General features: G+C 50.7%; 1 long non-coding RNA gene across 1 annotated transcript; it reads right to left on the minus strand.

Moving 5' to 3' along the window:
• Positions 1-5,609: 5,609 nt before the first annotated feature.
• On the minus strand, positions 5,610-10,893 carry LOC138925048 (uncharacterized). Its single transcript, XR_011440707.1, has 3 exons — positions 10,757-10,893; positions 10,066-10,107; positions 5,610-5,791 (listed from the first exon to the last, which is right to left on the minus strand). It is a non-coding gene; the product is annotated as an uncharacterized lncRNA (long non-coding RNA).
• Positions 10,894-11,392: the final 499 nt, after the last annotated feature.

Genomic DNA, 11,392 nt, shown 5'->3' on the forward strand with positions numbered 1-11,392 from the left:
GGTAGAAATAGACCAGGTAGCGAGAAAGCCAGGGTCTTCCCAAGTCCAGATCACTCAGTCCAAGAAAATAAAGGAATCATTCCACTTCAAGGTGTAATTAGGGTCATTCTTTTAGAGGATCATTATCATGTACCCAATACCAGGCCAGATTTCATCCTTCCTGTCACCAATTGCCCTCAATGTCCAGTCCACCTTTGCATTTATTATCTTTCTCCCGTGACAGAAGATCCAGGGCCCAGTGGAACTGGTACAATACTTCTGCAGCCCGGGCTAGTTGAAGGGTAGGAGGGAAGAAATGACCAACCAGATAGAACTGGGGGTCTCACTCTGCCACTGAGGCTGGGCCAAAAGGGGTGGCAGAATGAGCTAGAACACTGTCTCAAAGAGTACAGCTCTCTGAGGCTCTGCAGTGCTTTCCAGATGCAAGAGGCAGAATTTCTGGAGCAATGCATAGCCAACACTTCGACCACCACAAGGTCTGGGCAGGGGTTGGTGACAGGACCAGTCCTCTGTCTCCTTTTCTGGTGGGGAGGGACAGCTACCCCCTCACACACTTCAGGACCACTTCAGGGTGCCGAAGGATTTGTGGTGTTGTAAAATCAAATGCTGCGAGGCTGATGGTTTTACTCACGTCTCCCTCTCTGTGCCAGCCAATAGAAATAGGAGCTCAACAGTCCTCAAAACAGCCCCTAATGACCTGGCTTGTATATACGAGGCCCTGTGCCAAGTGCTCCACACACGTTCAGTCATGAAACCCCACCGCAGCCCAAAGAGGACAGTATCACTGGCCTCAATTTGTAGATAAGAAAAAGAGGTATTCAGAGGTTCTGAGCTTCAGGCACAAGGTCATGGACCTCATAAGAGACAGAGCCGGGATTGAGGCCAGGGTCTATCTATCCACCTACAAATATTTCCTCATAAGAGGTTTAGCCTCTTTCTGATCTTCGTTTCCGCCACGCCACCTTTCAAATCACCTTAGACATAGGAAAGCACCCCTTCCCTCAACACTTCAATTTTGGGACCAGAAATTTCTTCCCTGCTCCTCTTCCGCAGCGTCTTGGAGCTATGTTCTCCTGGCTCCGTTCTCCCTTCTCGGAGCCCAGCCCTCCCACTCACAGCAAGGAAACTACAGCTTCCTCATCTGTTCCCCCAAAGTGAGGTGCTTCTCAGCCTCAAACGACTGCGTGTAACATCAAGTTTCATATGCCACTGCTGGTGTCCTCCATGGTTGGAGTCTGAGGGAAACAAGGACACAAGGTGACATTTTCATTTGGGGGCACAGGAGTTGAGTTCGCCGTGACAGCTTCTCTTTGCAATCCCTCGGTGTGGGATCCAAAAGGCACTCCATCCCCCAGTTCCGGCCCTGCCTTCACCTCCAGCCAGCGTCTGACTCTGCGTGTGAGACCCCAGGAGTGAGGCAATGCCTGGCAGAGAGCTCTGAGGAGCCAGAGCGGGCTGCCTTCCCAAGGTGAGCCCTGGGTAGCTGATTCACCCAAGGTGAATGGGGAGCTTTCTGGCCGGGTAAAAGGAAAAAGAAGCCTGGGGCCTGAGGACCGGGGAGGCAGGGATGGAAGCTCCCAGAGTGCTGTCCTCACTGGGGAGACTCTTGCTTTAAGTGCACCCTCAGTATGCACAGATTTCATATTCATTGTCAGAAAATAGGTGCTAATGAGTCTTTTCCCCCAGCAGGGGGGCTGCCGTCCAGTTGGCAATGCCAGGCATTTCCATGAGAATGTAGCATCTTCTAATGAATACGTCCCCAAACGTGTCAGTTGCAAGCCTCTGAGCTCAGGGAGAGAGCTCAGAAACCCAGGGACTTGTCCCCAAACGTGTCAGTTGCAAGCCTCTGAGCTCAGGGAGAGAGCTCAGAAACCCAGGGCCTTAGAGGTGCCTGGCTGAGTTCAGCCCCCAACTGCCAGCCCGGGGACAGAGCTGATCCCGTCAGAGCGGCCCGCAGAAACTCTAAAGGATCCTAATGGATTCTGAGATCTTTTTGGAGAAGCCACTGTTTAGGATATACGACTATCCAAAGTTTGACAAGGAAGGAGAAGAAGAAGAAAGCTCCATTGTTGGGACTGGGGACAAAGAGGAAGTCTTTGTGATGCACAAATAACGTTGCTGACATTTTCGTCCTCAGTGTAAAACTGCGGGGGTTTTCTGCACAGTCTAATTGAGGGATGGTAATGTGTTCATGGACAGCATTTTTTCCCGTTCAAAATGAAAATAGCTTTCTTGAATCCCATGGAGAAGAATATGTATATTCTCGTTATTATTCAGAACTATGTATGTTTGTCGGAGAACTGTGCTTTTAACCATTTGAAAAAAAGGGATCCCTGGGCCTATTTGAAAAGGAACAGCAGACACAGCCCTGGAGATTTCCATGCCTTAGAATTGCTTAGGGATCTAGAGTTCACAAGCTGCATTCACTGCCCCTTCTCTACAAGACCACCTCTGACAGCTGGCTGCCACTCTCCTGCCCACTCAGCAGATGGAGAAACTGAGCTCAGAGAGGCATATAGCTTAACCAAGGTCATCCGGAGAACAGGCAGCTTATCTGAGCTACAAATATTTCATTCTGTCTACTACAATGGTGCAACACTTTCTGAGGGTCAATCGTGTGTCCAGCTTTGTGCTAAGCAATAGAAATAGAGATGAATAAGGCCCTCACCCACCCCTGCCCCCTACCTCTCATCCTCACCTCCAAAGCTGGGTATTTCTCTCCTACATTTAAAGGATCTCCTCTTCTATGCTTGTACTTGTAGCCCACGGTGAGCCATAAACCTGGAATTCCACTAAAGTGAACAATTTCCAGAGAGGTCCAGTTTCAGAGCCTTCTGGATCCCTCCATTGCACACGATGTCCCTCCAGAAGCTCCAGGCTCAGCCCAGACCCAGCAGCACCGGCCCCACCCATGCAGGAGGCAAAGTCCTCTGGTCATGTCCTCCCTTCCTCCATCTTCTTGGCTTTCTTTCTTTTCTAAGAGTTCCCTGCTAATTCTACTATCTTGAGGAATTCATAACTAATAATAAAAATAGCTATATTTATTGAGCAGTGAAAGTGGTAGAAAGAGAAGAGCATTTTGAAAATAAATCCCAGGCAAGGGGCTGACTGAATTTCTCTCTCTTTCCCTCTGTCTCTCTCTCTCTCATCAGCCGTCAGTTTCTGGATCATTAACGTTCTGGAGCACGTTAGATTACAAAGGCGCTTCAGACAATTAGAAGTCAAAGCCACGGGCCTGATGGGTCCAGCCCTGGGATGAACTAACCGCTCTTCCTCACCACATCTCGGTGATCGGTTCTCCAAACGACGTAATTAAAGTCTGCAACACTGGAGACTGCGCTCCGAGAGGCCCGTCTCTGCTTACAGCCATGCTGAGCTGTACCTCACAGGGCAGTTCTGGAACATGTCTGATTTTTTCCTACCTCAGAACCTTTGCTTACATTGTGCTCTGCCTGGAATAACCCAGATTTTAAGCATATAGGTCACATCCTCAGAAAGCCTTTCTTTCTTTCTTCTTTTTTTTTGTTTCAATTATTTTATTATTATTATTATTATTGAGATCTTAATGGTTTATAACACTGTATAATTTCAGGGGTACATTGTGATTTACCAGTTTCTGTATAGACTTCCACATATGGAAGTGTATATCTTCCACATATGAGTGAAGTGATGCAATATTTGTCTTTCTCTGCCTGGCTTATTTTGCTTAACACCATACCCTCAAGGTCCATCTATGTCGTTGCCAATGGGACGATTTTGTCTTTCTTATGGCTGGGTAGTATTCCATTGTATATATACACCGCATCTTCTTTATCCATTCATCAGACACAAAGCCTTTCTTGACCATGGTAAGCAGCTTCATCCCCTCCAGGATCCTGCTTTTCATTATTCTCTTTCTTTACTTCCTTTCTGGCATCTTAGGTGTAGATGGAGTGGCCAGTTCTCAGGGACCTGCAGAGCCTAGGGAAGGAACAAAAGATTGCACTTTGAGGGGGAACAGCAAGGAGTCTTAAAAATGCAAGCACCCCAGAGAAGGCACAAATTAACAAGTTTAACAATTTCCTCTCATAGCTGTAGGAGAAGTTTCCAGCCTGAAGTGTCTTGAGGATGGAAGGAAGGGGACGGAGGAATATGAGGGAATGACAGCAAAATACTGCCTCTCAAAATAGTGGCTTTGAATTTTTGAGCTACACCCCCACTCCTATCCCCTCCCTAGCCATGGAAGTGTAAATATGGAGTCCGAGCCTTTTTAAATGGTGGTAGGCTTTAACCCTTGAGTGCATCTTGGTGATGCCCGTATATTCAGTTTCTTGTGGCGACTGTAACAAATTACCACAAATTTGGTGGCTTAAAAGAATAGGAGTTTATTCTCTCACAGTTTTGGAGGTCACAAGTTCAAAATCAGTATCACTGGGCCAAATCAAAGTGTTGGCGGGACCATGCTCGCTCCAGAGCGTCTAGGAGACAATCCGTTCCTTGCCTCTTCCGGCTTCCGGCGGCTGCCAATATTCCTTGGTTTGTGGCCACATCACTCCAGTTTTCAAGGCTGGCATGTTTAAATGTCTCTCTGTTTGGTCTTAACGTCACCTTCTCAGGTTCCCAGCCTTGAACGCCAGCCAGAGTCAAATATCCCTCTGCCTCTCCCTAGGGATGCGTGTGACTGCATTCAGTGCCCACCCAGAAAATCCAGGGTACTCTCCCCAACTCAAACTCCTTAACTTAATCGTGTCTGCACAGACCTCTTTTTTGGCCATATGCAGTCACCTTCAAAGGTTCTAGGGAATAGGACATGGATATCTCTGAGGGGGCCATTTTTCAGCCAACCACACTCCAATTGGTTGTGGTGGGAAAAAAAAAAGGGAGCTAAGATCCCTTTTCTACCCAGATTATGTCAGGGAGAGAAGGGAGGGAGGGGAGGGAGGAAGAGAAATTGGGGAGCAAGAGGGTGCCAGCAGTACAGTCAGAGGCCAGACCTTGTGAACTGGAGAGCAGGAGAGCTGGGTCCAAGTCCACGCATGGAGGAATGCAGGATCCACACCTTCCAGAGGGTCCCCCCTGGGCCTGGCCTCTGCGAGCCCATTCAGGAACCGGGAGGTGGATGTGGGAGGGGCTTGGAGTCTGGGGGCTGGCGAAGCTTGGGGAGATCTCTTACGGAGAAGAAGGCCAATGACATCCATGCAGTCAGAGGATGGGCCTGGGACACAAACAGGCCTCTTCCTGAGGCCAGAAAATGGGTCCACTGGGGACAGCTTACCTTGGGCCTGGATGGAAGACAAATACGGAAGCGCTATATTTGCTTTTCTGCATATTTGTCACTGATCCTCCCTCTTGGCTCCCCTCCTACCTCTCTGACTGCTCCCCCGGAGCCCCTTTCTTTTGCTCACAGTAGTAACCTGCTCCTAGTGCACCCATTATGGGTTCTTTTCCCACCGTGACTCACTTTCTGCAAAATAAGTAGAGTGAGGGAGGAGGTGTTAAAATCATTGTGTCTGAAGTCCCACTGCCTGGCTCTCAATCCTGGCTGTACCGACCCCCAGGTGTGCCCTCCGACAGGTGCCTCGTGGGCTCTGTAGCTGAGCTTTGGCATCTTCCTGTGTAAGGTGGGGGCAGTCAGTTTGCTGAAAGAACTGAGATATAGTGTGTGGTGCACAGGCAGCCAGTGGACAACATCGGCTGTCGCTGTTATTTGTTGCTGCTGCTTGCCTGTTCCAGCTCTCGCTTTGTCTCCTGTTGTGCATCTGAACCCGTGGATGGTGCTGGATGTCTGCGGTCAGCTCGGAGACAGGCGGAGCTGGAAGGGACAGGGAGGGGAGAAAAGCTGAGGGCCAAGGCTGTCCCCTGTCCCCAAGAAGGAACACATCTTTCTTCTTTTCACCCGAGGGCAGCAGCTGCAAGGCGAGAAGCTGAGGCTGTGCCATGTGACCCAGGGGCAACCGAGAGTGGCATGGGCAACCCCTCGCCCTGGCCGCCCTTGACCCTTACCCCTCAGCAGCAGCAGCCCCTAAGACTTGGCTGAGCCCTCGGCTTCCTAGTTTCCTGGCTGTGTGGGGAAAATGGGGGGAAACTAGACATGTGGAGAAAGGCGAAAGGAGCGGGAATGATTTAGTTGGAGAAGAGGCAGCCGAGGGGAGATTTAATAACAGTCTTCAAGGATCTGAAGGGTGAGTGTATGGAAACTGGAGAGCAGCTGGCCCCTCTCCGCTCAGAGCACGGGGCCGAAGGAGATGAGTTCACACCCGGGGGAGGAGACGTGCCGGTTAGGTAAAAAGAGAGCGATCTTGCTGACAGGTGGGACTGGCCCGTTAAAGGAACCGGAGTTGACACGTCAAGTGGCGCAGCGTGAGTCCCGGAGGACCAGCCTCCTGAGCTCACAGGGACGCCTGTGTCCAGGCAGGGCTCTGAGGACAGAGGCCCACTGACCGGATGCCACATGCCTCTCCCTGTTGAGGCAGAGATGGCTCCTCACCCCCACTCCCAACTCCCAAACCGCCTGCTACTCCTAGGAGCAAAATCCTAGGAATTGTGTGGAAAAAAAATAGGTCACCCTGTTGGGAGTGGGATGGATGGTGAGCCATGCAGGTGTCCCCCTTTTCTGATAAGAAAAAGCAGAATGCCCCCAAATACCGCCCAAAAGTACCAGAGGCTCGGGAGCGGTGCCTCCCCAGGCCTCCTCTCAGAGACGAGCTTTCTCTGTCTCTGAGGAAACGGCCTTTCTGCTCCGGAATCCGTGATGACAAAGTCAGCTACAGATGGCGGGAGTGGGTCCCCTTGACTCATTCGTTCAACTGACATTTATGGAGTGCCTGGGCTGGGCTCGGAGGTGGCGAGCCCGGCAGCTTCATGAACCAGAGCAGCCACATTTAGTGGTGAAAATCAAAGAGAACACGGATCCTAATCCAGCTCACGACGGTCTCTTCTCACAGATGGAGGTTGTTGGCAGAGAAGAGCAGGCCTGCGAGTCTTTCTCGGGCCCGAATCTCCCAGGGTGCCTAACAGTTAGGCCTGACTCTCTGCCAGGCCAAGTCCATGCATACGTACTATCTCATTTAACCTTCAAGCGATCACCCTGGGGTCGCTGTAATTAACTCCCGGTGTAATAATAGTATCAACCTCACAGGGAGGCTGCAAGTTAAGCGAGTTAACTTAGTAATGCACACCTGGCTCCTAGCAAGGGCCATGTAGGTAACAGCTACCGTCACTGCTGCTGCTGCTGTTGTTAAAGAGACTGAATGGTCTGCCCACGTTTACACAGCTTGCAAGGCAGAGCCAGGCCCATCTGACACCAAAGGCCGTGACCTTTCTGTCCACTCACCACACCTGGAAGGAAAAAGTACAGGCTCTGGGAGTTAGAAAGACAGATCTAGGTTTCAGTTCCAGCTCTGCCAGTTACCAGCTGTGTGACCTTGGGCAAGTCACTTTGCCTCTCTGAGCTTTAGTTTGTGGTTCTGTAAATGGGGGTCATAATAGTACCCCCCTCCAAGTTGGTTTTGAGGATTAAGTGGTGTAGGACATGAAAGGTCTCAGTAAATGCTTAATGCGTTTAATTCTTAGGAGTCTTATCAGCCACTGAAGGGGCGAGCAAAGTCGTAATTCACCAAACAAGAGCTCTAAGCTGGCAAAGAGGAGATGCCCTGCGCTGGGCTTCAGGTCATCTGGAGACCCCGCCCCCCCCGCTAACCCGCTGATATACTGTCAAGGAGCAGCTTTTTTGGTGGTTGAAGATTTTACCAAAGAGTGTGTGTCTCTCTCCTTAAATCCACAAACACTGGCCGAAAAATCCCTGCATGTCCTGGACCCTTGAAGAACTCCAGTTCCAGATCAGAATAGTCCCAGAGCTCTCAGCCCAAACGTAGCAGAGCAGCAGCCACAGCCCCACAGCGGCCCAGTTTCTATTTCTGAAGGCCAGGATGTGCTTTAATGTGCAACCTGCACACAGAGAGCAGAGGGAACTGCCTGGTGCGTCTGAGAGCCCCAAGCACTGGGTATGTGCTTGGCATGTGCCAGCATCTAGGGACCAGGAGAGAGAAACGTAGGCCAAGTCAGGCATGCACGGGGGTGGGTTCAAAGACTTCGGTTGCTGCTGCAAGAAATAAACTGGCTCCCAGTGTCTTTCAGCTGAGTTGCTCTACTGAGGCCCCTTCTTTGAGTTCCGATTTTTATTTTTTAATTCTATAGTTGTTTTGGGGGGTAAATAGCAATGACCTGCTAATCGAGTCCCTTGCAATAAATATCATCTTTTATTGCAAATGGCAGACTCCTAGCTCAAAGCACAGGTGAGACCCAAAGAGCAAAGCAGAACCCCCTGTGGAGCAGGGTGGCTTGGCCAGACCCCTGGCCAGAAAGCCAGTGACCACCCAGCACCTTCCAACAGCGCTCACGTAGCGCTTCCCATGTCCCCGGAGCTATTGGAAGGGCTTTGCATATATCAACTCCTTTAATCCTAACAACCACCCTATGAGGTTGATATTATTATCGTCTTCATTCTACATATGGGGAAACTGAGACACAAAGAGGATAATAACTAGGCCAAGATCAAATAGCTAGTAATCTCCTGAGCCAGGTTTAAACACAAGCATCCAGCCCCAGAATCTCTGCTCTTGGCGGATGAGTTAGATTCAACCCTCTCCTTGTGTGCGTGAGCAGGGGCACACACGACTGAGACCTCAGAGCCCCTAAAGGAAGCTGAAGCAGCACTTGGGGGTGGGGGCGAGCGATGAGGGGGTGAGCATTACATTAGGAACTGAGTGCTAGGGCTCATTATTTTCACGTTCTGTTTTTAGTGATGGAGGGTGTTGGTTGATTGCTTGGCTAGTTGTCCCTTGCTAGTTTCATCCCTCAAAAAGGGTATTTATCCCTACCTTCAAGTGCAAGACTGGGGCTCAGAGAGATGTTTTCAGCCAGCTCACAAGCTAACACGTGCCCCACAGACCCCGGGGCAGAAACAGCAGTGGCAGCACAAGTCCATTGCTACATATGGGGTGTGTCGAGACTCGTGAACTATGAAGGTCCATGTGGCCCTGTCAGGGCTGAGAGGCCATATCCAGCCAAAGGGGACCACACTGAGCTCCACTTAGAGGATGCGCCTCAGAGGCAACTCCTCCCCTCAGTGTAGCCATGGCGACCCCAGGACTCAGCCTGATGAAATGTTTTCAGAGAAGGGCTTGGAAAGAAGGTGGAGGGAAGAGCAAGCAGGGCAAGGGGAGTGAAAGCAATGGGTGACCCTAGGCATGCATGCAGCATGGCCATTCCTGGTGGAAACCGCAGACAACTGACATCCCCAGGGCTGTGGTCTTGGCTCGGTCCATCTAGAAACCTGTCTACAAGAGTTGACCCCTGGCCACCCAAAGGTCCACGTACTTCCGAGATGACCTTGGGCATCTGTGGAAGTTTCTAAAAGCTTCACCTAGGCCTATGGAAATTATGTAACTGCAGCCTAAGGCATCTGTCTCCCATTCTTTGGTGACCTCACTCCCACCACCTGAGAAACCAAGCTTAGCCAAGCTCATTTAGCTCTCAGCTCACGAGAAGAAGGAGAGCAGGGCCTTTGGTTGTTCCTAGGTGGAGCCCACATCAGGCTTTTCAACAGGACCATCTCTAGGTTCACCCCTGAGTCACAGAGGTCCAGGAAGGAGAGTTTCTGTTCCCTGAACAGGTGTGAAGGCAACAGGTGCCAGAGCTAGCAGAGGTGCAGAGCAGGGGAGAGTCAAGAAGGAAGTCAGCCCTGGTACTGGGCCTTGAGGGGAGCGGTACCATGTGAGCACTGTCTGCTCAGATCTGACACTGCCCATAAACAACCAGCGGGTTGTGCTGGCACGTACAGCCCAGGCCCTGAGGAGGGAACCTTCACAGTCCCATCCTTCCAGCATTATTCTCCGATTGTTCTGTGCATGCATATTATCATCCCCTACCACCCCAGACTAGGCCTTGAGCTTTGAAAGAACCTTGTCATAGGAGGTGATATTTTAAACATTTATCTCAAAAAGTAACAATTAGTCACATTGACTGATGGCTTGGTGAATGAACTAGGGGAACTAGCTGGAGGGTGAGAGTGACTGTGTGACTCACCCTCTCCACTCGTCAGCTACCCCCGAACCGAAGCAGGAGAGTCTACGAGGGAAGAGGACGAGAATTAGACTTCCAAGCACCAGCTCTGAGCCCGGCCCACAGCCCCTACGGTCTCGTTTAATCTGCACACCTGCCCTGAGAGGGAGCTGTTGCCATTGAAGGGAAAAGGCATGTATAGAGCTCTGACATTCCTGGAGAGGCCTTCTTGGGGGACTTGGGTCACCTTGGCGAATTCACCATGCTTCAGGCCCTGGCATCCTTGGCCTTGCAGGCTCAGAAAACTCACCAGGTCACAACAAAGGGCAGGCCCATTTCTCAGGGACAGACTCATGGGAACCATGCTCAAGAGCAGATGCTAACACGGCCGTGGCAATGAGAAGTGCGCCCATCACATGGACCTGAACGGCCCATTGTCTCCCTATGGATACTGGAAAGCAAGATATTGACAAACGGCCACAGGGTGAGTGTGGCACATGAAGGGGGCGGCCGATGGGGGGTCCACAGTAATGCTCAGAGGACTGTAATTCCAGTCCATCTATTGAGACTCTGCTCTAGATTCACCGTCAACAGGAAGCCTTTCTGTTCCCACCACCACCTCTGATGCCAAGGCTGGGCCCGCATGCCATCTCTGTGCTCCCAGAACACACATGGCACTAACCACCTGCTCGACAGTCTTCACCATCATACTTACCAGTCGGCCTGCTCTGCTGCATATCATGCTCCTGTGAGGCACAGAGGGGACCTTATCCTTACAGTGTCCCCTTCACCTGCCATGTAAAGAGGGCTCAGGAAATGTTTACTGAAGATGCAAAAATATAAATCTTTGGGCCAGGACTCCATCCTCACTGGGCAGTGCCTGAGCAAGTCTGCCAGCATCGGGCTCCTTCCTTTCCAGGAAGGGTGCTGACCTCACCTTTCCGTTTATTCTCCAAACAGGACATGTATTGCTATGAGCTTGTTTCCTACCAGCGAAATTATAATCACACGCAAGTCTCAGCTTCCCAAGGTGGGACCCAGTCAGCTGGCCTGAAGGTTTGTGTATCCCCAGTCACACAGTTGGTTCCACAGGGTCTCCCGGGTCGCTCCACCCAGGACTTCTGTTGTACGTGCAGAGTTTAGTGTTTTGCTCTCAGAGGGCAGCCAAAATGTCTAACGATAGAGGAGTGGTTGAATGGACCAGACCTCCTTACAATAGAATACTGCGCAGCCAACACAATGGTGCTTACAAGGAGTTTTAAGAAACCAGAGGAATGCTTATTCTATGATATTACAAGAAAAAGAATAGGGTAAGAACTTGTGTGCATCATGAGATGTTAGTGATGTGAAT

The sequence above is a fragment of the Equus caballus genome, chromosome 7, assembly GCF_041296265.1.
Source record: "Equus caballus isolate H_3958 breed thoroughbred chromosome 7, TB-T2T, whole genome shotgun sequence".
Lineage (NCBI taxonomy): Eukaryota > Metazoa > Chordata > Mammalia > Perissodactyla > Equidae > Equus > Equus caballus.